Here is a 26,871-nt window from a genome sequence, read left to right on the forward strand (position 1 = left end):
TTTTTTCTGTTCCTGTAAAAAAAAGGTAAAGGTATCTCCATGTCTGACCCTTTGGGTAACGCCCTCTAGAGTTTTCATGGCAGACTCAATACGGGGTGGTTTGCCAGTGCCTTCCCCAGTCATTACCGTTTACCCCCCAGCAAGCTGGGTCCTCATTTTACCGACCTCGGAATGATGGAAGGCTGAGTCAACCTTGAGCCAGCTGCTGGGATCGAACTCCCAGCCTCATTTCTGCTGCCTTACCACTCTGCGCCACAAGAGGCTCTTAATGGACAGTAAATGGTTAATGTTATAATCTGGTTTGAGAACCTTGAGTTGAATTCTATAGTTGAGAATGGCAGTTAAGCGTGCTGGTTAAGAATGACAATTGAGAGTCCAGTGAGAACAGTGAAGAAGAATTAAGCAGAGTGAGAGTATCAAAGATCTTGAATTAGGGAAGTGGGGTTAGTAACCCCTCCCTGAAGAAAATAACTCCTAGTAAAGAGAGGGGTGATTCCTATGAAGTGATTAAGAAGGAAAATTGGAATTTTGTGAATGATCCTGCCTTCACAAAAATATTTTTGAGATGAAGAAGCCTATTCTTGGTTATGTAAGTAGTAACTGACAAAAAAACTACTACTCTACACAGTTTTACCTGCCTATCTGTATAACAAACAGGAACTTGATTGTGACAAGATAGTTTATAATTATACAAAGTTACCCCATTCCTGTTGCCTTTTTACCTTTTAGGTCCTAAACCTGATACCTAACTTACCATCTCCCTTCAAAAATAAAATAAAGCAGTTTGTTTTGAATTACCATCAACTCCTCATATGCTATTATCAGATTTTATATTGTAACCTGCCTTGAGTCTCTAGTGAGTGGCAGGCTAAAAATCTAATAAATAAGTATATATAACATAATTTCAGAAGCAATTTGTAATATGGCTTTGTAGTCTGCTGTTAATTCATCTGAACACCCCAAATTATCTTGTATAAAGAAGTTCTTCAGATCTTTGCAATCATGGACAGATCTGCTTGTCTTATCTCAGTGCAAAAAATGTAAGACTGATTTTGAATTTCTTGTCTCTGCTGTTTTGACCTGATAACCTCCCTTCTGCAAATCAAAACTCTTACTCCTTGTTACAGCATTTTCTGTTTCTCTGCACTAAATCTTCCCATGTTGCTGCTTCATTATTTTTGTGTCAGGAAATCTACATTATATGTTATTTCAATACTGTATGTCTACATGACATGCAAATTCTGATTATATTGTGTTTTTATATTATGGATTCTTCCTTGAGTGTATTGCATTTTTATTGAATATTTTATGCTGTCTAAATTCATTGTTTTTATACTCTGTAATCTACCTGTAATCCACCTCAGTGAGAAAGGCAAGGTATAAACAAACATAAATAAAGATCTTTTAAGGGTGTGTGCCAATAAAAGAGTTATACTTCTATATCCAGGCTTCAGGGGGCAATTGCCCATAATTATTTATGTTTGTGTAGGGCATCATCTGTTTAGGATTCAAACATGTGGGATTTTTCAGATTATGGAGTTTTGGGACCATTATTTTCCATAGATAATCTGTTGGAGGGCTCAGAGTAGCTATTAATAATGGACCAATTTGCAGAAAACACAGTCTTCCTTCTAATCTAATCCATCAATATTCCCCCCATTTCAAGTGAATATGACTGGGGGCTCAATTTTACAGACCGCTAAAGTGAGTCGCTCTTGGATCAGGTACAATTATCTCTACTCATTCTTCTTGGGATGGAATGGTTAAGACACCAGTCAGGGATATTTTTAACAAAGCATATGTATGTTCATTTCATTTTCTTACTGACTCTTTATCTTTTCACTGAAAACGGTGTGCTTGTTATTCCTTGTTCTTGTAGTCTATTATTTATTTCCTCTCACAAATGGAAAAAGAAGTGACTTTTGGGGGAGGAGGTGGAGTGGCTATATTTAAACTAAAATGACATGCAAAATGGCACTAAAGCTACTGCTATGTATCCAGCAGAGATAACTGAGCCAAAAGAATTGAACCAAGGGATCCAATTTTATGGCATATTGAACAAACTACCCTTATCTAACCTACTTGCAGACGAAAAGGGGGCTCCACCCCTACAAAGGCAGAAGGGGAGAATATGTAAGCAAGACCCTCAGGAGTGTCATTCCCAATGGAAGACTGGGATAAATGTTTTTTTCAGCCAAATGTCACTAACACTGCAGAGGAGCTACCGTAGGTAAAGGTAAAGGTAAAGGTATCCCCTGTGCAAGCACTGAGTCATGTCTGACCCTTAGGGTGACACCCTCTAGCATTTTCATGGCAGACTCAATACGGGGTGGTTTGCCAGTGCCTTCCCCAGTCATTACCGTTTACCCCCCAGCAAGCTGGGTACTCATTTTACCGACCTCGGAAGGATGAAAGGCTGAGTCAACCTTGAGCCGGCTGCTGGGATTGAACTCCCAGCCTCATGGTCAGAGCTTCAGATAACATTTCTGCTGCTTTACCACTCTGCGCCACAAGAGGCTCTTCACCATTGTAGCCTGTCCAGTAAAGAATCCTCAGGTTTTAAGTGAATTGGAACATGTGTTCCAGTTCTGCACACCCCAGCTATATCCTACTTCCAGACAAAAAAGGGCCATCTTCACAAAAGGAGGAATGAAGGAGAACAATAGCTCTCTTTAGCTTATTTCCAAAGGTGATTAGCTGGAAATTCTCTGTACTCCTCTGTTGCAAGGTGTCAATTGGAAAGGAGTAGTGTTATTGCCTGAGAAATCAGTAGAATCAAAGAAAACACTTGTAAATGTTGCATAACTATCATAAACTGGGGGGCACACATTCAGATTATTTGGAGGAGGGAATTTGTAATTCCCTGGAATTTCAGATTTATATTCCCATTCAAGGAAATCACTGCAACAACCCGAACCAGTCATTTCCATGTATATTTTCAGCTCGGAAATTTTGTTACAAAAACCCATATTGTGAATAACACAAATTTATTTACAAAACGTTCAATAAAAAGTGAGAACCAAAACAATTGACAAAATATAGGCAAGGATGGGGGGAGAGAACGTAGAGAACGTGCAGTCTTACTTCAATGATAGTAGTGCTGAGAGAATTGTGATGGAGAAGCTGATCATGACTGAAACTGAATAATTTGGAGGAAAATTGATCTGCTGGATGACCAAGGATGCTGACAATGTATCAAACACAGCATCTGATGATAAACAGATACATGTAATATCTGCACATTTTCTTCCTTGCATCCTCAACATTTTGCTACACTACCAAAGTCCATGTTTAGACAGTTGCTGCCAAATGTGAAAAGCTTGTAACACTGAATGTTCGGGGGTAATTTGATCAAGATACTAGCAATCTGCTGTAAACTGTGAACTCAAATCATCCTTCTTGTTCCTCTACTAGATATGTCTTTAAATTAGAATATAATGAGCTTGGCAGCACTATTAATAACATAGGAAGTCAGAGGAGAATATAGTTTTATTTCCTCCATATAAAATGCACCATCATGTATTGCTTACTGAAAGATAATGATTTTCCAAGCTTCACATCGTTTAATTATGAAGGACAACTATTAGGGGATTCTAAGTACAGAAAATGTCATGCAGATTTAAACAGAACGGGTAGAGTGAATAATTTCAAAATAGTATCCTTATTTTAAAAAATCAATCGAGGTCTTTCTGTACCTTTTGAGATTATTTTGTTTGAGCAATACAATTCCCTGTTTCAATAAATTTAGTCTTAAAAAAAAAACATGTCTTCTCCAAATTATGTGCCTCTCTTCATTTTTTGAGTCATAGCTGAAAGATTAAAATTAAACAAGAGGCAGTGGAACATAGCTATCTGCCTTGTGTCAGCCTTGAACAGAACTTATGAGTTGGTTAAGTATATTCTATAAAAGAAGATGAACTAGCATGTGCTAGGCTTTGCATCACAAGCCAATCTTCCTTACCTCAATTAAAGAATGGCAAGCAATGCCTTTGCTTTGCAGGAGAGGGTACCAGCAATATACAAGCAGAATATAAAGGACTGAGTGCAGTAATGTTTACAATAAAATGTCTCTTTTCTTGAAGAGTTGTAAAATAGATGAGGCAATTTCTTTTCTTTATTTTAACAAAATCTGCTGGTGGGAGAGCTTGCAAGCTTTTGAGGTGCATGGAATTCATCAGGCAGAATGGAAAGTACCTATTCCAAGACAATGTTTCCCATTCTCATCTGTTGTGTCTTCAAATAGGCAGCTAGCCAGCTCCAATAAAAATCCACATCCATTAACAAGTTACTTTATGGAGAAGCAGGTTGTTTAGTACTAGATTTGTTTAGTCAGAGTACAGGGAGGTAACAGCATAAAATGTTACATTTCATCAAGGGATGTTCAACTCTTTTGGGTTTGTTCACATCCTAATCCCCACTCAGAATTTTGACACTGATTTATTGGCATGAAACAACTTGCTGGAGTTCACTGGGTGGCTTCTTGCTGAATGTGAGCAAGTATGATGTTTTTCAAGCAGGCATGTTGTTTCTTCTGGTCTGATGGTGCTGCCACATTAGCATACTCCTTTGGTCTGCAACCAAATTTAAATGTATTACAAAAGTCTGAGATACTTTTAAAAAGTCTGTCCTACCTTTCATTCTCCCTAGTTAATGATTTCTCTGTAGCTTGGAGCTACAAATATGAGTGATTTGTGAAAATGTCTGGTTTTACAAAGGACAATGAGAATGGTCGTTTCCACAATTATCCTCATATCATGTTTTCATGGTGCCTATTATTACCTATTATATTATGTTCCAGATCCTTCCTCATGCTTGATGATTGCCATACCACCAGTTGCAAACATGATTTTAAACATTACCTTTGCGGGGATTTATTAGTAAGTGTACGTAAAAATTGCTAACTGTGCAAGCATTAGTTAGGAATTAAATTAGTTAATTTAATTAGCACTATACTACACGTATGCAAAATGAGGCATCAGTATAGCTAGCAAGCAAAACAGGTGTTACCCTGCTTCAAAGTGGCTCAAAAATAGTTTGAATCATTTGCTGAGCAAATGATCAAATCTCAGGATAGGCATATGCAATTGAATCTGACCATAAAGGATTGAAATCTGCTTTGATTTGGGAACAAATCAGTTAAATCTGGTCCACATCACCATTTTCCAATAAGTTTAAATGGTCAAATCAACCTTGCTCAAATTACAAATTGTGTTTCAGTGTGATTTGAGCCAGTGCCCATTTAAACTTTAAAGGGGAAAAGAAAGGAGAAAACATTCCCACTTTTCTTTGCTGGGGTCTGGCACCCTAACCTCCATTATTTCTGATATTGAAAACAGACTAGAGAATCTGTTTGTTTTTCTCGTTGTAGGAAATAATGGAGATTAGAAGGGGCACCACTTTGAGTGTCCCTAGATTTGGACCCCCTTGTCCGATCATTTTGCAACTCAAGAGTTCTTTTGCGGAGAGACTCCTGCAGTTATACTGCAAGTTTGGTGAGTCTACCTCAAACCCCTACCCCCAAAACCTGGAAAAGATGGAAAGATGAACTTTTCTCGCCTCTATATTTTGCAGCCATCAAGCCCAGTGTCTGTCAAACCTTCTCTCTGTGACCAGAATGCCTGTGCTGGCAGCGGCAGGGCATCGGGGAAAATCCCTGATAATGCATGCCACAACCAGCATGGGCGTGTCCCGGCTCAGGCCCTTGGAAGACCCGTGTTAATGAAATGCATCTTCTTCTGGAGTCCTAGGACTCCTGAAGGCACAGGCAAGGGCCAGGCAACCTGAGCCTCATGCATAATCAGAGGAACTGGGCTTTCAGCCTGGCTCCTCCCTTGACCTACGGTGCTCCTGCAGGGATGCCTCTCGCCTCTGCTGGATCCGCGGCTCCTTGGAACCAACAGGGGTGACCCCCTGCCACCGCCATGGTAGGAGAGCAGCATGCTGCTCCCCACAATCCTGCAGTGGGGGCCCCAGTTTGGTGTAGTGGTTAGGAGTTCAGACTTCTAATCTGGCATGCCAGGTTCGATTCTGCGCTCCCCCACGTGCAGCCAGCTGGGTGGCCTTGGGCTCACCACAGCACTGATAAAAATGTTCTGACCAAGCAGTGATATCAGGGCTCTCTCAGCCTCACCCACCTCACAGGGTGTCTGTTGTGTAGAGGGACTGTAATCTGCTTGAGCCTCCTTTGGGTAGAGAAAAGTGACATATAAGAAACAACTCTTTTTCTTCTACTACTTCCCCCCACCCAGCTGCTGCCGCTGCTTACCTGCACTCCTGGCACTTCCGGCCCTGCGTTGCATGCGCTGGGCTGTTGCACCAGGACAGCTGGTGGAGCTCCATCCCCGTGTGTACACGGGGGATAGCGGGGCTTTTTGCCCTGCCGCAACGGCACGGCGGAAGCACGGAGTAGCTTCCGCCGTGCATAATGGGTCTGTGTGTCTCTCTCCCTGTTTCAGGTACTGGCAGCCTTTTTGTCTTAGGCAAGATTTTTTAATCTTTCTCTCCCAAACTCTGAGACATTTCTGAGCTGCTTTCTATAACTCTTTATAAATATGATTGTAATAATTTTGGCCAGTCAAACATTTTCAGTTCGTGCTCAATTGATCATCAGTATTTCAATAGGATCAGTTAGTTTAACAGTATTGCTGAATATTTCATGAAGCCAAGAATATCACTTTGTAGCTAGCTTAATTATACCATGCTACCAGTTGTTATCAAGGACAGGAAATAGAAGCCATTTGCTTCCTAGTCCTAAAATATCTGGGAATAGCCCTAGCTCATCTTCTTCTGCTCAACAACTTGAAACAATCTTCAAACGGGAAGAACTGAATGTATGCAATGGACATACTTTTGTAAGCATTGTGCATTATTTAAGTTTTAATTTCTTTTTTTTTTTTAATTTAGTAAGCTGACCCCGATGAAAATCAAAGAGAGCTCTTGAGTTAATCATTCAGCTAAGGAAATCTTGCTAAACTTTATTAAAAGTTATAACTCACTCATTACATTTTTAATTGCATAGCTGTTAACTAATTTGTTTTTCTAATTAGCATAACTATCAAACCTGTTGATGATTAAAGTACTTTTTGTTTTTGCTGTTGTTCTGAAAGAAGTGCTTTAAAATACTCGACAAATATTTTACCATATTTGGCTGTTCAATGTGACAGTTTTGTTTTGTTTTTACACTTCAAAGTACCCTGCTTCATTTCAAAAGAAAATATAATGCACTTACCCTAATTGTGGGTGGTTTTGCTGGGCAAATTTTAAGCTTCACTGGCAAATCCATGACTGAAAGTAGGATATGGAATTAAAGAAAAAGATGCTGTTTTGAACTGCACTAAGCCTAAAAAATAACTGCATTAAAAACCCATAATTGATAGACTACCCTCTAGGAGGTAGTCTACTGATTATATGAGGCTGCAAGGCTCTGCCTGTTGAAAATTCTACAGACTGTACCTATAAGAAGAGAAAACTGGATGAAATCACTGTCACACCCACATATAAGGAAGAATGAAACACTAGCTATGTTTCTATCATAGAATCATAGAATCACAGAATTGGAAGGGGCCATACAGGCCATCTAGTCCAACCCCCTGCTCAACGCAGGATCAGCCCAAAGCATCCTAAAGCATCAGAGAAGTGTGTATCCAACCATTGCTTGAAGACTGCCAGTGAGGGGAAGCTCACCACCTCCTTAGGCAGCCGATTCCACTGCTGAACTACTCTGACTGTGAATTTTTTCCCCCTGATATCTAGCCTGTATTGTTATACTTGTAGTTTAAACCCATGTGTGTCCTTTCCTCTGCAGCCAACTGAAACAGCATCCTGCCCTCCTCCAAATGACAACCTTTCAAATACTTAAAGAGGGCTATCATGTCCCTCTCAACCTCCTTTTCTCCAAGCTGAACATTCCCAAGTCCCTCAACCTATCTTCATAGGGCTTGGTCCCTTGGCCCCAGATCATCCTCGTCAGTCTCCTCTGTACCCTTTCAATTTTATCTATGTCCTTCTTGAACTCAGGCCTCCAGAACTGCACACAGTACTCCAGGTGAGGGCTGACCAGTGCCGTATACAATGGGACTATGACATCTTGTGATTTTGATGTGATGCCCCTGTTGATACAGCCCAAAATGGCATTCACCTTTTTTACCGCTGCATCACATTGCCTGCTCATGTTTAGTTTACAATCCACAAGTACCCCAAGGTCTCGTTCACACACAGTGTTACCTAGAAGCGTATCCCCCATCCAGTAGGTATGCTTTTCATTTTTCTGACCCATTTTTCTTTTCTTCTTCTTCTTTTTTTGGCAGAGTTTACATTTGAGAGGAGCTAAGCACCAGGCTGCTTAAAAAATGCTAAAATAAAATCATTATGAAGAGGAAAAGAAAACTTTGTTTTCTTACATACATACATACATACATACATACATACATACATACATACATACATACATACATACATACATACATACATATATACCTGCATTCCCTTGCTACAGGGTAACAGAGAGCCTGAGGCAGGCCACACCTGAGATGGGCCTGAATCACTGCCAATATCATGTGAACTGGGAATTAGCCCTACCACCAGACAAGTGGTAAGGCGGGGCTAATTCCCAGCATGCAAAAGGTCGAGAGGCCTTCCTGACTCTCCCATCAACCAAAGAAACTTGTTTGGTGGATAACTGAGGGAGTGCATTTTCCGTTGCTACCCAAATATTAGGAAACAACTTCCCAAGTTGAGCTGCCAACCTCAGGTGGTAATTGGAGATCTTCTGGGATTACAACTGTTCACCTATAGAAAATGGCCAGTTTGGGAGATGGACTCTATGGTGTTATACCCCATTGAAGTCCCTCCCCATGCTTCTCAGGCTTACTACAAAAATCTCTAGGTGTATCCCAACCCACAGCTGACAAATCTGTCCCAAGAAAGGTCTGTCCCAAGAAAGGTGCTCTTGGTCCCCTCACTTTTGATCTTTATAAGGTAGTTGAATTTAGGGCATGAGAGTAATTTGGTGGCAGTCTCAAATTATAGTTTTAAATTGTTTTTATCATTATTTTTATTTATATGTAAGCTGCCTTGAATTCCTAAGAAGTAGAAAGAGGGCTAATAAATCTTCTTTTAAAATAAAATAACTATTTCAGAGGCCATGTAGCAAGTCAGCTTGCTTTAAGGAACACCTGTAATAGCTACTGAGTTTCCATTTCAGTTTAAGAGAGTCCAATTTCCCTTTTGACTAAGTTTTGCAAGTACATCAATAAAGCTCAAGGACAGAAATTAAACTAGTTAACCTTGATTTGCAAAACTATTGCTTTACACTTAGGTAATTTTATGCAGGATGTTATAGGAGATAGAATAGAGCTAAATCAATCAACTATCAATCGAGCCAGCTTGGTGTAGTGATTAGGAGTGTGGACGTCTAATCTGGCAAGGCAGGTTTGAATCTATGTTCCCCCACATGCAACCAGCTGGGTGATCTTGGACTCTACAGCACTGAGAAAACTGCTCTCTCAACCTTACCCACCTCACATGGTGTCTGTTGTGGGGAGAGGAAAGGGAAGGTGATTGTAAGGCGCTTCAGGTAGAGAAAAGCGACATATAAGAACCAACTCTCCTTCTTCTTCTTCTTCTTCTTCTTCTTCTTCTTCTTCTTCTTCTTCTTCTTCTTCTTCTTCTTCTTCTTCTTCTTCTTCTTCTTCTTCTTCTTCTTCTTCTACATAGGGAATCCTTACTACTCTAAATAATTATTTTGTTCTTCCAATGCCATAATTAATATTTGTTAATTACGATCTATAATTTAATTAGTGATTTTAGTTGTTATAACTATAACAAGATGAACAATTATTGAATATAATTAATATAGAAATTACATATAAATTCAATTCTGGTGTTCTAATTGATTACTTTTATGCAATAATTGTATTTTTTGTTAAATAAAATGTAATAAAAATATTAATAGTTTGGGAGAAAAATATTGTGAAATACTGCTTTGTGGAGTTTCTTGTGAACTGTGCAGGGCCCAAGTCCTTATAAAATAACATCGCAAATGCAGAAAGCAATGGTGAGCAAAGTGAAGATTGGCCCTAGTAAACTGGACTACTGCTTCTCCCTGGGATCTTAATCTCTAGGCAGGAACATATGGGAGAAGTCAGTCTTCCAGATACCCAGCTCCCAAGCTATGTAAGGAAAAAGCCACCACATGGAATTGTGCTTGGGAGTGGATTGGTAGCGAGTGTAATTGTGATAATATTGAGTTCACCTGTTCCCAAGAGCTGGTCTCAACCAGCAGTCTAAATGCATTCTGCACTTGCTGCAAAAGGGTAACTCGAAGCAGAGTGCCTTGCATTTCCCACAATGGGTAACTGTGAAGGGCAGTATATAAATCAAGAAATAAAAATAACAAAATGACTTAAGATGCTAGCAGCAAGGCCAGTGGTTTGCCCTATCAAGAATCCACTCTTTACAGTTAAGTAAATAATTTGATGATGCACATCAGCCATTTACTGAATGAAGCCTAGTTTCATCCATATTCAGTTCCATCCTGAGCAGAGTTACATCCTTATAAATTAATTGAAGTTGATGGACTTAGAAGGGTGTAAATCTGCTTTGGAATCTACTGTCTTCATGGGGAGGAGGGGAACTTGGTAACTTCACTGCAAGATCCCACACAAGAAGGGATCGTATAGTGAATGTGATGATGATATTGGTCACTGTAGCTAACCAGATTTGGCAAACTCGGGACTTTACTGAGGTCAAGCACATCCCTGACTTCTTACCCATTCTGAATAAGAGGAGGAAAGAGAAAAACATCCTTTCTTAATGGATGTTGAAGGCCATTGGGTCCTCTCTGCTATAGAATCATAGAATCATAGAATTGGAAGGGGCCATACAGGCCATCTAGTCCAACCCCCTGCTCAACGCAGGATCAGCCTAAAGCATTCAAGAAAAGTGTGTATTCAACCTTTGCTTGAAGACTGACAGTGAGGGGGAGCTCACCATCTCCTTAGGCAGCCTATTCCACTGCTGAACTACTTTGACTGTGAACATTTTTTTCCCTGATATCTAGCCTATATCATTGTACTTGTAGCTTAAACCCATTACTGCGTGTCCTTTCCTCTGCAGCCAACTGAAACAGCATCCTGCCTTCCTCCAAGTGACAACCTTTGAAATACTTAAAGACGGCTATCATGCCCCCTCTCAACCTCCTTTTCTCCAGGCTGAACATTCCCAAGTCCCTCAACCTATCTTCATAGAGCTTGGTCCCTTGGCCCCAGATCATCCTCGTTGCTCTCCTCTGTACCATTTCAATTTTATCTACGTCCTTCTTGAACTGAGGCCTCCAGAACTGCACACAGTACTCCAGGTGTGGTCTGACCAGTGCCGTATACAAGGGGACTATGACATCTTGTGATTTTGATGTGATGCCCCTGTTGATACAGCCCAAAATGGTATTCGCCTTTTTTACCGCTGCATCACACTGCCTGTTCATGTTTAGCTTACAATCCACAAGTACCCCAAGGTCTCATTCACACACAGTGTTACCTAGAAGCGTACCCCCCATCCAGTAGGCATACTTTTCATTTTCTGACCCAGATGCAGAACTTTACACTTATCTTTATTAAACTGCATCTTGTTCTCATTTGCCCATTTGCCCATTGTGTTCAGATCTCATTGAACTCTGTCTGTATCTTCCGGAGTATTTGCCAGTCCTCCCAATTTGGTGTCATTTGCAAACTTGATGAGTAGTCCCTCCACCCCTCCATCTAGATCATTAATAAATATGGTAAAAAGTACCAGGCCGAGTACCGAGCCCTGAGGTACCCCACTACTCACCTCCCTCCAGTCTGATGAAACACCATTGACAACAACTCTTTGAGTGCAGTTTTCTAACCCAGTGGTCCCCAACCTCTGGTCCAGGGACAGGGACCAGTCCGTGAATCAGTCGGAGGCTGCCCTGCCACTGCCTCTAGCTCACCTTTGGTACTCTCCAGCAGCCACCATGGCTGGGGCTCCCCCTCGGCATGACACTGCGCAGATGCTGCTAGTAGTGCTCCCCAGCGGGTGGCGGGAAGTCAGGGGCATCCGCAAGTGGAGCAGGGGCTCAGGCGGCGGTGGCAACATCCCTCAGCAAAAGACAACCCCCCCCCCCGGGGGCCTCAGTAAAATTGTCAAGCGTTGACCATTCCCCGGTGATAAAAAGTTTGGAGACCTCTAACCAATTCCCTATCCAGCTATCTATCTGTAAATCCAGATTGCAGTCCTTCAATTTATCCATCAGAACATCATGGGGAACCTTATCAAAAGCTTTACTAAAATCCAAGTAAACGACATCAACCAAATTTCCACGATCCAGCAAACCTGTTACTTGGTCAAAACAGGAAACCAGTTTGGTCTGACAGGACCGGTTTGGGACAAATCCATGCCGACTTCCTTGGATCACCAAATTGTCCTCCAGATGTTTGCAGATCTCTCCCTTTAATATCTGCTCCATTATCTTCCCCACAACCGAGGTCAGACTCACTGGTCTGTAGTTTCCCGGGTCATACTTCCTCACTTTTTTGAAGATCAGAATAACGTTTGCTCTCTTCCAGTCCTCTGGGACATCTCCAGTCCTTAAAGAGGTCCCGAAGATGATGGACAAATGTTCTGCACATTCTCCGGAAAGTTCTTTGAGCACTTTCAAGTGCGTTTCATCTGGCCCAGGGGATCCAGTGCAGCTAAATGCCTCTCGACAACCTCTCTGTCCATGTCAACCTGCCACCCAGACACTATCCCTTGGCTACTGCCATCTCTAGATGTGCCTAAACACTTTGACCTGTGGGAAAAAACAGATGTAAAATAGGCACTGAGCCTTTCTGCTTTCTCTGCATCCTCCATTAGAGTTTGTCCATCTGCACCCAACAGTGGGGTGGGCCAGCAACAGTGGGCCTCCTTTACTTTACGTTTGCTCCTCACATAGTTCAAAAATCTTTTCTTGTTACAATGGGCTTCCCTGGCCAATCTTAGCTCAGTCTCAGCTTTGGATTTTCTGATGATTGATCTACAGTGCCTAGTAACCTGTAGGTACCCTTCTTTAGAGCTCTGTCCTTCCCTCCATTTCCTGAACATTTCCCTTTTTTTTCTTAGTTCCTCTTGAAGTTCTCTGCTCATCCAAATAGGCTTCTTAGAGCTCCTGCAGTGTTTTCGTCTTTCTGAGATAGTAATGGATTGAGCATGCAATAGCTCTTGTTTGAATAGCGCTCACCCTTCACATGCTCCCTTCCCTTCTAGCATTCTCATCCATGGTATGACACTCATCATGTCTCTGAGTTTATTAAAGTTTGCCCTACGAAAATCCAACATCCGTGTCTGGCTACAAGCTTCCTTGCCCTCCCCCCATCTCAAAAGGAATTCTATGAGGACATGGTCACTTCCCCCTAGGGTCCCCACCTCCTTCACCTCGTCCACCAACTCTTGCCTGTTGGTCAGTATTAAGTCCAGTATGGCTGAACCTCTTGTGGGTTCATCTACCATTTGATAAATGAAATTGTCAGCCAGGCAGGTCAGAAACTTGCATGACTGAGGACGCTTTGCAGAGTTAGTTTCCCAGCACACATCTGGGAAATTGAAATCACCCATGATTACAAGGTCCTGCCATTTGGATATTTCCCCAAGCTGCTCACGAAGTGCAGTATCTACATCCTCTCTTTGGTCAGGCGGTCAGTAGCAGACACCAACCACCACACTGTTTTTTTTCCCCCTCGCTTAATTTCACCCAGATGCTTTCCAATGTAGATATACTCTCCTTCACGAGGATTTCCTGGCAGGTAAGCTCTTTCCTCACATACAGTGCCACTCCTCCTCCTCTTTGATCTATTCTGTTTTTTTCCCGAATAGTTCATATCCATCGACTATTACATTCCAGTCATGCGAATCATTCCACCAGGTTTCTGTGATGCCCACTAGATCATACCTTTCCATTAGCATGAGAAGTTCCAGCTCTTCCTTCTTATTGTCCATGCTTCGGGCGTTAGTATAAAGGCAGCTGAATCCTTCTGAATCCTACATAGTGATGGCAGCTTCATTGGCTGTTGTTGTAATGTACCCAATATTTCACCCAGATCCATCTGTTCACATCACATTTTGTTAGTCAACTACACACAGCTTGATCAGGGCAAGAAAAATGATGATGAAGAGACATTCTCTTTCTCAGTTCTCATTTGTACCCTTGCAAATATTTTACCTCCTTTTCTCAAGGGTTAGAAAAATCTGCAGAAAGGGGGTGGTATTCATTAAGGCAAAGATTGTTTGCAAAAACACCCCTGTTTTAGCTAAGCACTAAAATATAGAAATATTGTCTCCTCATTTAATTGATTACTAATTAAAAGCTTTTGTCACTTTTAATGTAAAATGTGAGAACGAGCCATTGGAAGCATTCCCTGTTGACTCGCTACTCCTAATGCAGTATTCTTCTGTTGTTTCTGTTCACACATGCAGGTGTTAATTATCAAGGGATGAGAAATCAAGTGATGAAAATACAACTGTGTCTCTGTTTGCCTTATTGACTGCTAATGGAAAACCTTCTAAGAGATCCTCTGTTCTGGGAATATACAGCTGACCTCAACCCATCCTTTTTAGAGCCAGGCAAAGCAAAACATCGGAGTGGTGTGAGTAGTGTAGAAGTGCAGAGCATTAAGACGAAGCTGTGTTTAAATGGCTGGGCTCTAAGTTTTCTGAAAAGCACAGCTGAGCAATTATTTTTAAAGAGTATTTGTTTTTAACTTCCCGAAAAATGTTTCTTAAAGACACCACTGGTGGCCTCCCATTGGAAAGGTTCATTACACAAAGTCACTGTGCGATACAGCCAAGGCTTTGAAATCAAACAGTTTGTTCTGAAAGTGTTCCAGTTCAGGTCAGAGTGAGGGTGCCTTATGCATTCAACATCAAAATATTTTATGCTCTGGCCTTTTTCATTCTGCAAGGAGATTTTTTTATCTTGTGCCTGATTGGGTAGAATGGATTTTTTCTTAAACATATTCACTCCCTTTCTTCATTTTGCTCTGACTACTGTTGATGTAGTTTCCTTGAGCAGTATTTGTTCGAAACTGAGGCCAACAGCTCAAGAAGAAAAATCTTTCAGGGCTACATTTCCTTGTGCCCCCTCCCCCCCCCAAAAAACAGATGATTCTTGCTAACCTTTCACCTATTTACTTTAAAGCTGATGAATAGGGTTCAGACTCTTCCAAAATACATATTTAGATAAGACTTGGCCTGTGAGATTCGGTGACCCAATTCAATTATTTTACATAAAATTAAATCTGGGTAGACCAATCAATAAATTAGTCACAAAACTGTCAATCATCAAAGAACACTACCTTTGGGTTCAGATGCTGATACAGTTTTCTTTGCTCTTATTTGGTTAATTATAAAACTGCTAGTCAGCCTACCCTGGAGGTGATTGCAATCTCCCCAAAGGAATGGGTTCAAAACATGGTGCTGCTGGTGAATCATGAACTACTGTTGCAGAATCAAGTCTCTTCTATGAAATGTAACAACTTTTATCAGCTAAAGTGCATCCCCCCCACACACACACACACACGAACAACCATGGCAGTACATACTCTGATAAGATCCAAGTTAGATTACGGTAATGCCCTTTCTATCTATGTGTTTCTGAAAAGTGTTCACAGAGCTAATTTGGTACAAAATGCAGTAGCCAATTTAACGTTGGAGACCAGATACAAAGATGGTTGTTGTTGTTGTTAGGTGCAGTCATGTCCGACCCATCGCAACCCCATGGACAATGATTCTCCAGGCCTTCCTGTCCTCTACCATTCCTCGAAGTCCATTTAAGTTTGCACCAACTGCTTCAGTAACTCCATCCAGCCACCTCATTCTCTGTCGTCCCCTTCTTCTTTTGCCCTCAATCGCTCCCAGCATTAGGCTCTTCTCCAGGGAGTCCTTCTTTCTCATGAGGTGGCCAAAGTATTTGAGTTTCATCTTCAGGATCTGGCCTTCTAAGGAGCAGTCAGGGCTGATCTCCTCTAGGACTGACCGGTTTGTTCGCCTTGCAGTCCAAGGGACTCGCAAGAGTCTTCTCCAGCACCAGAGTTCAAAAGCCATCAGGAGATAGAATGCCATCAGGAGATAGAATGATGTAAACATTGTCAGGAAAGCAGTGGAAATATCTGGTTTGTGTCAAGGATTTAGGCATATTTTATGGTGTATGTTTTAACCCTGTTTGAAATATGTTAAAATTGACTCAAAGAGGGTGGACTTTATGGAGTTCTTTTTTTGGGGGGGGTATAAATGTATGTTTGTGCACATTCTTTCTGATCCCTTGGTGAAGAGGGAGTGTGACCTTTATGATTTCTTGGTCCAATAAAATCATATCACATTTTGAGACCTTCCCTCCTTCCTGATTCGTGATCTGGGAAAGACAGAAGGGCACAACAACATTTAATTGAATAAATACATGTTGAAGCTAAACTATGTTGGAACACGGTCTTAGAAATCCCATATCTTGTCTTCCTGGGGATCAAAACAAATTCTTCCCTAATTCATCAAAGGTACATGTCCATTAGAACTTTTTAATGTTTGCTAATTAAAAGATCAGTTTTACAGATTTCAGTGTTAAATATTTAGATCTTCTTCCCCCAAATAGCTGCAATCACGTTGTCATTAAAAGGTTTCATGTATTACAGTGCTAATTAAACATTCATGAACCAGCCACGACTTTCTGAAACCACTTTTTGCTATCTACCTATAGACTTTAGTAAGAAACATCTTGGCACTCCAAAAATGTTGTCTTCAGTATTCTTGTAATACATGCAAGTGGGGTTATTGAAAGGTTAAATCATGAGTTTTGTTTCCCACTAAACAGTTGCAGTTTCATTCCTCCCCCCCCCCCAGTGGCTAGTGGGGCAGACAATAAGCCCATATAAAGGGTTGCTCTGTGTTATGCTGTTGTTGGTTGTTAGATGTGAAGTTGGGAAGAAGGCATGCATTAAATTGGTTGCTGTTAAGACTTCCTTGACTCAGTTTATTTCAGTTCTGTCATAGCATGCAATCTCCAGTCATACAACTGCAAAGAAATATCACAGATAATGCAAGACCATGACTCCGATGCAGTGGTTGTGTTATCAGTCCCTGCTGAAGTCATGCCAGCATGTCATTTTTGTCAAGCTTTACTGCTCTCAGGGCTTGGTCTTTTGCACTGTGGATCTTGTTCCATTTAGGAACATCATACTGAAGGTAGAAGAATCAGTCTTCATTATGTACATTTCTCTATACATCTTTGCTTTTCAAAATATGAGGATAGATCTTTTGTCTCTTGAAAAAATTATGACTAGATTTTTATACAAGCAAGAAAGTACATTAACTAGAAAGCTACAAAATTCAGCCCTTTTCAAACTCTAAATTGCTTACTTGAAGGAGAAGGAAAGTAGAACGATGTTTAAAAAAATGAGAGAAAAGGTTCCTAATTTAAGTCTGCCAGGGGGTGGTATCTAATTTTCACTTTGAATAGAATATTGCTCCAGTAATTATCCTACTATTTAAGAACAAGAATAATTAGTGTAGTAACCTCACAGTCTAATAGTACTCCCAACCTACTGAAGGCATGAACCCTACAATTAGAGTTGGAAAAGAATATGAAAACTTTTTTTACAGTAAATTATTCTGGTTGTCACTAGGTGAGTGGATTATAAATGGGACTGAAAAGGGGATTCATATTTTTAAAAAAATCCCCCACTTGAAATGAACCCAACACCAGTGTTCCGATATTTTTGAGGAACAACATAGCACAGAGAAATCTTGACCCCTAAATGCATTCAACCATCATTCCTAGCATCAATACAGACTTGGAAATCATTGATCTGTCTTTTTGTAGTACTGATAGACAAGTACTGTTAGACAACCACTGCAGTGTTATTTCTTTTGTTGAAAACTTTTGTTCTTCCTGGAACTAATGATATCACCAAGCATTCAATGATGATATTTCTGACTGCAAACTATGTAGTCTGATCTGGGGATGAGCCAATATGGCCATCACATCATCACTTCATTCATTCATTCATTCATTCATTCATTCATTCATTCATTCGATTTATATCCTGCCACTTCCATACAATGTTTCGTTGTGTGTCACAAAGTCCTCATTACAACCCATTAAAATCCACTTTGAAAATACATACCAATACAATACAGAAAACCACAGCAAACAAGGTGATAAAAAACTCAATCCCCACACCCAAAAAGACTAACATCCACTATTGGTGAGGGAGAGGGGGCCTAGCTGACAACAACCCAGGTCTAGCACCAGTCCTGACATGCTCTTCTTCACTGCCCTGGCCTCAACCAAAGACTTGGTGGAAGAGCTATGTTTTGCAGGCTCTGAGAGAGTATAAAATTTTCAAGTGCTTTCAGCTTAAAGCTGTTTGTTCTTTGGAGTATTTGATCAAGTGACATGGTCTCTAGTCTGTTTTTACTGCCCAATCTTCATAATAACTAAATGGTTATTGTTTTCTAAGTTACAGGGAGGCAGGTCCTTAATTCAAAGGATTTCAAGATTTATGGTGATCCCAGAAACAGATGATCCACAAATAATGAAGCTCTACTGTACTAACTACTTGAATTCTCATCAAAATAGGCAAAATGTAGACTGTATCTGTCAATTTCTAATGAAATGATCACTCTCATAAAATAACATAAATCAGTCTGGTCCAAATTTGGTTTTGGGGAGGGAAGGTTACTTAAGGTTCTCATTTGAAGATGAAATATGATATGTTGTCGTGAAGGTCCAAAGCTCATGAAATTCAGGAGAAATGCTCTTTTTTACTTTAAGATCAAAATTTCCCTTTCTTCCACCACTAAGGATGATAAATTTGTCCTGGAGTTTGTTTGGGTCAAAGCTACAGAAATCTTTTAGAAAAGGTTTTAATAACATTAACTTAGGCTAGAATAGGCCTACAGAGGCATGTTTCTGAAATAGTATGAATTTCTCCCTAGATTTTGGAGTTCAGAATTACCTAGTTTTGCTCCTGAATTTATTATTTCCAAATCTTATACACACCAGTGTATTCTTGCAGCTTCCTACAATTTCATACTTTTGATATTTTACCACTATATTATGGCTGTACAAGATGTATTTTGAGGGGAAAAAAGTAATCTTGAAGTGATTCAACACACAGCTTGGTCCAGATTAATTTTAATGGATGCACCAGGTATACATGTTAGCACCAGCAAAACATGGCACAAAAAGAACTGTGATATGATTGCATGTACTCCCCAGGTTAATTCTGGATAGAAAGAATAATTATAATGATGATGGTGATGATGAAGCAAATGCAGTGAAGGCGCTAAATACTCATGACCTAATTCCAGAATAAAGAGTATGAATTTCTGTACAATAACCTGAAATCAACCAGAATTACAATATAGCACAGTGAAACATGTGTGGACAATTATGGAATGGAAAAGGGGAAATGCTCTCATTTCTCGTAAACAACAGAAACTGAAATGAACATTAATATAAAAGTATATCCTTGATTAAGATTAGGCAAGTACTTGAGTTTCTTTGGTTAGATAGCAATCCTTCTAAGGGAATGATACCTGGACATTATTGGGTAGTAGTAGCACTACTAAAAGTATTTTATTTACAAAATGTGTATCCTATCATTCTATCCTTACAAAAGCTAACAAAAACTAACAAATCACACCAGGGGTGTCAAACATTTGACCCAGGGGCCAGAACCTTCCAATGCATGGCTCATTAAGCACATGCTGGATAATGCACTTTCAATGAGCTTTTGAAGATGGTTTTTCCTGTGTGGAACAGTAACAAAAAGTGCAATGAAAGTGCTTTATGCAACGTGTGCATGAAGGGGCCAGGTCTGTTATTCAGCCTTGAGCAAGGAAGAGGAGGGTGGTGTCAAGAACAGCAAAAAGACTTGCATCAGGTCAACTGACTAGAGGATTTCAGTTGCACCAGGTGCTCATGTATGGTTGCTGCTCCCTCTCCTCCTCTCACCAGAGGTAGGGGATTGCTGCCTCTCTGTCAGTGTGTATGCACATACACTGGTCCTCCCACTTTGCTTCAGCATTGTTGCTGACCTTCTCTTCCTTTATTTTCCTCTCTTGCTCTTTCTCTCCCATGATACCACAGAACCAGACCTTTGTGCTGAAGGAAGAGGGAAGGAAGAATGGAGAAAGTTATGATGTGTGAGGGTGATGGTGGACACTAAGGGGAAGTGTAGGAATGGGACTGACAGAGGCAGAGTGTGCACTTACTTTGTTTATTCCATTGACAATCCTGTTGAATTCAGATCGATTTGAACTCAGGTCTTCCTCTTCCCCCCCTTCCCATTGAAACAGGAAAGTGTTCTGCATATGGTTAGGGTAGTTCAGAAGGGGGGGGGGAGCCAACCCTCTTTCTTTCTTTTCTTGAAGGGAGGGGGGGAGAGGATCCAAGCTGGGAGCCTCTTTCTTTTCTTGGAGGGAGGGGGGAGAGAGGATCGAAGAAGGCAGATGAGGGAGGAAAAAATTGAAGACCGACAGAAGTTGTGAGAAATTAGAGGCGTCTCCTTTAAGGCAAGCTTGTCACATGGCCACCTTAGGCCAATCAGGGTGTCTCTACCACAGAGGTTCAAAACAGCCTGCTTTCCCAGTCCGAATCTTGAAATATTGAGGTTTAAAAGCACTCTAAGATATCACACAATAAAGGTAGGGTCACTCCGGATCAATCCTTCTTGCTGCAGAAGGAAAATTTAAATCACCCCAAATCAAAACGGAAATCGCATTCTGTGTAGATGGAAGGGACTGAATCGACCAGGGATTGGAATAAAAGCTCTGTGCAGTTTACACCAGAGTGTATCTGGAGGCATGAATATAAGGGACTGGAGAGAGGAGCACAGAAGTGAAGGGTTGAAATATGTGCAATGGGGTTCATGATCCAAACTGTGCTAGGAAAGGCTTGGGAGGGAAGAGAAATATAACTGTTGGGGTGAGGGAAGGTGCTGAGCATTTGTGTTTGAGGGCATGGTATGAAGTTAAAGATAAAGTGGGAATTTTGAGCCACCTTAAAGACAATGAGATTTTGTTGCATTGTTTTCATTTTCTAGGCATTTGTACCCAGGTGGGGAACCCAAAGCAATTTACAAGTATAATTCTCCCCAACTGTGTTCTTTGTTTTTAACATTGTGCAGAGTAAACTAGGCTGAGAGCATGACTGACCCAAAGTCATCTACTGATGCAAAGGACTCTGGTGGGGAGAGGACTAGTAGGCAGGGAACTGGGATTACACATCCTAGTATCCCCTGCTGCATCCATTCAAGGAGCTTGGGGTAAGTTTCCCTGCTGAGGGAGGGAACCCCCAGTAAAGGCGGGCTTGGTCACATTCAGGTGCAAGGCTTGCAGCCTCAGTTCAGTAGGACAACAGAGGTGAAGTTCCCTGCAGGCACTTTTGCAGCAGCAGTTTTAGGTGTTTTGGGGGCCACTTCCCTCATGGGCGAGGGGGTGGAGCATTTTGCACTGGCACACAGTCAGCTTTCCCCAACACATTGCCGGGTCAGCAGGGCATTCCCCAGTCAGTAGTATTGCAAGGGTGGGGAAGGGTCCATTCAAGGTATCGGACTATAGGGCAACTAGCCTCCAGGCTGGCCCCCAGACCAGGGTGTTGCTGAACAGTGATGGGGTGGGAGGGGCCTCCTTTCCACCCTGGGGAGACTTTGGGTCCCAGGTGGGTCTAGGGCAGGATATGGTCAGAGGCCCTGCCCAGTAATGAGGGCACCCTGTTTCTAACCCCTCCCAGGTTGACTGGTGGGGTCAAGTGGGTCTGTACTCCTTGCAAGGACTCAGTGGCAGGCCTTTTATTCCAGTTTAGGTAGTGCCTCAACAGGGTTATTGGTGACCCATATTATCAAGGAACCAGCAGGTTGCCCCTTCTGGGTTTCTGTCCCCAACTTGTTACCCTGCCACTCAACTGGAGTACTCTCATACAGGGCATCAGCCATCTGCCCAAGGGCAAGCTAGGGCTGGGCAATTTTCAGCACTTAATCCACCAGGGACAGAACACGCAACAGGTTCACTGCCTCTGTTGCAGTGTGCATCACCTGGGAGGGATGGAATTCTTCCCATGAGGGGCATTTGGGACACCCAGTCTGGGCCCCTCCAGATGACAATGGCAGCCAACTCTTGGGTGGCAGCAGACCAGCTACCAAGAACTGGTGAGCAGCTTGATGCCTGGGGCGTGAAATGCCAGCGTGGAGGCAGGAGGAGGCACTCATGCATGAGTCACAGGGAAAGTTCCTCTGGTGAGGCTTCAGCTTGACAAAACTGTTAGCCGTCAAAGGGCAAGCACATATTGGCTCCAGGAATTCATGGTGTCAGGCCTTCCAACATGGCTAGTCAGCTGAAGGGAGGTCACAAAAGTATATTATATAGGTGGAGCTGGCTCCAGAGGCCCCAGATTCTCCCAGTGGGCTACACTGCTATGGAGGATCCATCGGGGAAACATCTGTCATGGAAGCTGAGGAAGCAGGACCTGAGTGGGTACTATGTGGACATGGTGGATTTTGTATGCTCAGAGGGTGAAGCTCCTCAAGGGGACCCAGGCATGATAAAAATAGGAAGGGTTCACCTACAGTACAGACCACCATCTCCTGGTTTAGGGTCTATGTAGAGTACCTCTGCCTGGTATCAGCCACCTATCCAAAGAGGGATCAGCACCTGGGCTATCTGGGGAGACAATGGCCATCTCATATATTATGATGTCCAGAGAAAAGGCTTCAAACAACTTTCAGGAGAGGTGGGTAAAAGTGAGCTCCTAAGTGCATATGATCAACTTAGACAGGCACAAGCCTGGGACCAGGAAGGAGGTACAGGGAGTCTGCTGGGAGTATAATGAGGGGTCTTGCAAATGACAAAGATGTAGATTTGAGCACTGTTGTGACTCCTGCAGTGGGTCTCACCCACATCCAGAGACTGGCGAGCCTGGATAAAACTAGCCTCTTTTGAGGGTTCTGGCTTGCTGCAAAAAGAGGGGGCAGGTTGGAATTCCCAGAAGCTACGCGTGGGGCAAAATCCACTTAAGATACCATCTGAATTGCGAACTTTGCCTTTTCGCCAGTTTCGACTACTAGCTCTGTAGCTGCTGTTGGAAGGCTATCTGAATACAGAACAGGCAGCTTATTTGGTTGCAAAGTTTTCAATGGGATTTCACATTCCTTACACTGACTTGAGGGTGGTGACAGATTGCAATAATCTTAAATCTGCCAATCAATTGCTGGAGGTTTGGGCTGACATGATCTTGAAGGAGTGTAAGGCTGGGCAGATGGTTGTCTCACTTGAAACCCTCCCCTGCCTAACCTCCAGATTTCGCTGCCAAAGAAGGCTTCCAGCCAGTAAAGAATTATTCACCACCTGTCTTACCCAGGTAAGTATTCACTTACTTCAGTGAATGAGGCAATCCCACTGCAGCTGTGCTCGGTTATGTATGTGTCCATCGATCAAGTGATGGCACTGGTGTGGTCTTGTGGGCAAGGCACTTTGCTTGCCAAGTTTGATATTCAGTCAGCATTTTGCCCCCTACCAGTGTACCCAGTCATTTTTTGCCTTCTGGGGTGATGTTTTAAAGGGGAGTGATACATGGATAAGGCACTGCCAATGGGGTGTGCCATCTCCTGTGCAGTATTCAAGGCTTTCAGATCCTTCCTTGAATGAGTTGTAAAGGGTAGGGCCTGTTCCCCTTACATAACCCACTATTTAGATGGCTTTTTGTTTCTCACAAATTCTCTGGCTTGGGCCAGCAGGCTGGCCATCTTCCGGCAGATTGCTGTGAAGCTGGGCATCCCATTGGCAGATAAGAAAACACAGGGCCCTTTGAGTCGCTTAACTTACTTAGGGATCACATTCAATTCAGAGGCCAGCTTATATCTTCATCCTTTGCGCAAACTGAAGACCTTGTGAGGCCAGCTACAGGGTATGCTGTCCAGGCACAAGTGCACCCTAAGGGAGATGCAGGTAATACTGGGTCACACATTTTTGCTACAAGGTTCTGTCCCCTGGGAGGCCATTTTGCACATTTCGAGGTCCCTAGCTGGGATAGCTAGATGCCACCACCACATATGATTGACCCAGTTGCTAAAAGCTAACTTTAAGGTATGGTTTGATTTTTTAGAGTGGTTCAATAGCTGTGTCCATATGGTGGACACAGTTAACATCAGTAAACTCCCTTCAGCTTCACTCAGATGCATCAGGAAACCTGGGGTTCAGGGATTTTTTACAATGGCAGGTGGTACACCCAGAAGTGGCCGCCATACTGGACAGATTCAGGTATCTTACAGGACATTATATACTTGGAGTTATCCCCAATATTGGTGGCAGTCATAATATGGCAGGATCTGTTTAAGGATCATAGGGTTTTGTTCTGATGCAATAACCAGGCTGTGGTTCGAATCATCAATCGACAGTCCAGTATATTGGGAAGGGTTATGTGGATGGTATGCCGGCTTGTCCAAGAGTGTCTTGAGTCTTGTACAAGGCATTTTCTGGGTTCAAAGAATGAAATACTGGATTCATTCTCCCAATTCCAGAAGTATTGGTTTAAGGCTTTGGCTCCATCAGCAAACTCAAGCCCAGACCCGTTCCTGAAGGAGCTGTAGACCCTTGGTGCTGGGCTCTCCTGCAAGCCATGAGAGGCTCCTTGGCACCAGCAACTCAATTGACACATAAATCCGCTGTTACAGGTGGGTTTGTGTATGAGAATCTTTTACTTTTTGGCTACTCTCCATTCCAATTATCTCAAAACCTGAATGTGCAGGTCTGGTGAGGCGCACAGGGGAGAGTCTGGCCATCTGCCTGGTGTGTGTTGTTGTTGTTATGTGCGAAGTCGTGTCCGACCCATCGCGACCCCATGGACAATGATCCTCCAGGCCTTCCTGTCCTCTACCATTCCCCGGAGTCCATTTAAGTTTGCACCTACTGCTTCAGTGACTCCATCCAGCCACCTCATTCTCTGTCATCCCCTTCTTCTTTTGCCCTCAATCGCTCCCAGCATTAGTTCTTCTCCAGGGAGTCCTTCCTTCTCATGAGGTGGCCAAAGTATTTGAGTTTCATCTTCAGGATCTGGCCTTCTAAAGAGCAGTCAGGGTTGATCTCCTCTAGGACTGACCGGTTTGTTCGCCTTGCAGTCCAAGGGACTCGCAAGAGTCTTCTCCAGCACCAGAGTTCAAAAGCCTCAATTCTTTGACGCTCGGCCTTCCTTATGGTCCAACTTTCGCAGCCATACATTGCAACTGGGAAGACCATAGCCTTGACTAAACGCACTTTTGTTGGCAGGGTGATGTCTCTGCTTTTTAGGATGCTGTCTAGATTTGCCATAGCTTTCCTCCCCAGGAGCAAGCGTCTTTTAATTTCTTTGCTGCAGTCCCCATCTGCAGTGATCTTGGAGCCCAGGAAAATAAAATCTGTCACTATCTCCATTTCTTCCCCATCTATTTGCCAGGAATTGAGAGGGCCGGATGCCATGATCTTTGTTTTCTTGCAAAGCCAACCTTTGCACTCTCCTCCTTCACCCGCATTAACAGGCTCTTTAGTTCCTCTTCACTTTCCGCCATTAGAGTGGTATCATCTGCATATCTGAGGTTGTTGATATTTCTCCCTGCAATCTTGATCCCAATTTGTGACTCCTCTAATCCCGCATTTCTCATGATGTGCTCTGCATCCAAGTTAAATAGGCAAGGCGACAGTATACAGCCTTGCCGAACTCCTTTCTCAATTTTGAACCAGTCAGTGTTTCCATGTTCAGTTCTCATTGTTGCTTCTTGACCTGCATATAAATTTCTCAAGAGACAAATAAGATGCTCTGGTATTCCCATCTCTTTAAGAACTTGCCACAATTTGTTGTGCTCCACACAATCAAAGGCTTTAGCATAGTCAATGAAGCAGAAGTAGACGTTCTTCTGGTACTCCCTAGCTTTCTCCATGATCCAGCGTATGTTGGCAATTTGATCTCTAGTTCCTCTGCCTCTTCGAAATCCTGCCTGTACTTCTGGAAGTTCTCGCTCCACATATTGCTGGAGCCTAGCTTGTAGGATTTTGAGCATAACTTTGCTAGCATGAGAAATTAGTGCAATGGTGCGGTAGTTTGAACATTCTTTGGCATTGCCCTTCTTTGGGATTGGAATGTAAACTGACCTTTTCCAATCCTGTGGCCATTGTTGAGTTTTCCAAATTTGCTGGCATATTGAGTGTAGCACTTTTACTGCATCGTCCTTTAAGATTTTGAATAGTTCAACTGGAATGCTGTCACCACCACTAGCTTTATTGTTGCTCAGACTTCCTAAGGCCCATTTGACTTCACATTCCATGATGTCTGGCTCCAGGTCAGTAACTACCCCACTGTGGTCATCAGGGATGTTAAGCTCGCTCTTGTATAGTTATTCTGTATAATTTTGCCACCTTTGTTTAATCTCTTCTGCTTCTGTGAGGTCCCTACCATTTTGGTCCCTTATCATACCCAACTTTGCATGAAACATTCTCTTCATTTCTCCAATTTTCTTGAAAGGATCTCTGGTCCTCCCCATTCTATTGTTTTCTTCTATTTGTTTGCACTGTTCATTTAAGAAGGCATTCTTATCTCTTCTAGCTTTTCTCTGGAATTCTGCATTCAATTGGGTGTATCTTTTTCTTTCTCCCTTGCCTTTCACTTCCCTTCTCTCCTTAGCTATTTGTAAAGCTTCCTCAGACAGCCATTTTGATTTCTTGCATTTCTTTTTCTTTGGGATGGTTTTAGTTGCTACCTCTTGTACAATGTTGCGAACCTCCGTCCATAGTTCTTCAGGCACTCTGTCTATCAGATCTAATTCCTTAAATCTATTTGTCACCTCTACTGTATATTCG

The 26,871-nt window shown here is 42.3% G+C and overlaps 1 long non-coding RNA gene across 1 annotated transcript; it reads left to right on the forward strand.

Annotated features, from left to right (window-relative positions):
• Window positions 1-350: 350 nt before the first annotated feature.
• Window positions 351-18,626, forward strand: LOC143836811 (uncharacterized). The gene is made up of 3 exons (XR_013230758.1): window positions 351-589; window positions 14,470-14,639; window positions 18,504-18,626. It is a non-coding gene; the product is annotated as an uncharacterized LOC143836811 (long non-coding RNA).
• Window positions 18,627-26,871: the final 8,245 nt, after the last annotated feature.

This window comes from Paroedura picta, chromosome 4 (assembly GCF_049243985.1).
Source record: "Paroedura picta isolate Pp20150507F chromosome 4, Ppicta_v3.0, whole genome shotgun sequence".
NCBI lineage: Eukaryota > Metazoa > Chordata > Lepidosauria > Squamata > Gekkonidae > Paroedura > Paroedura picta.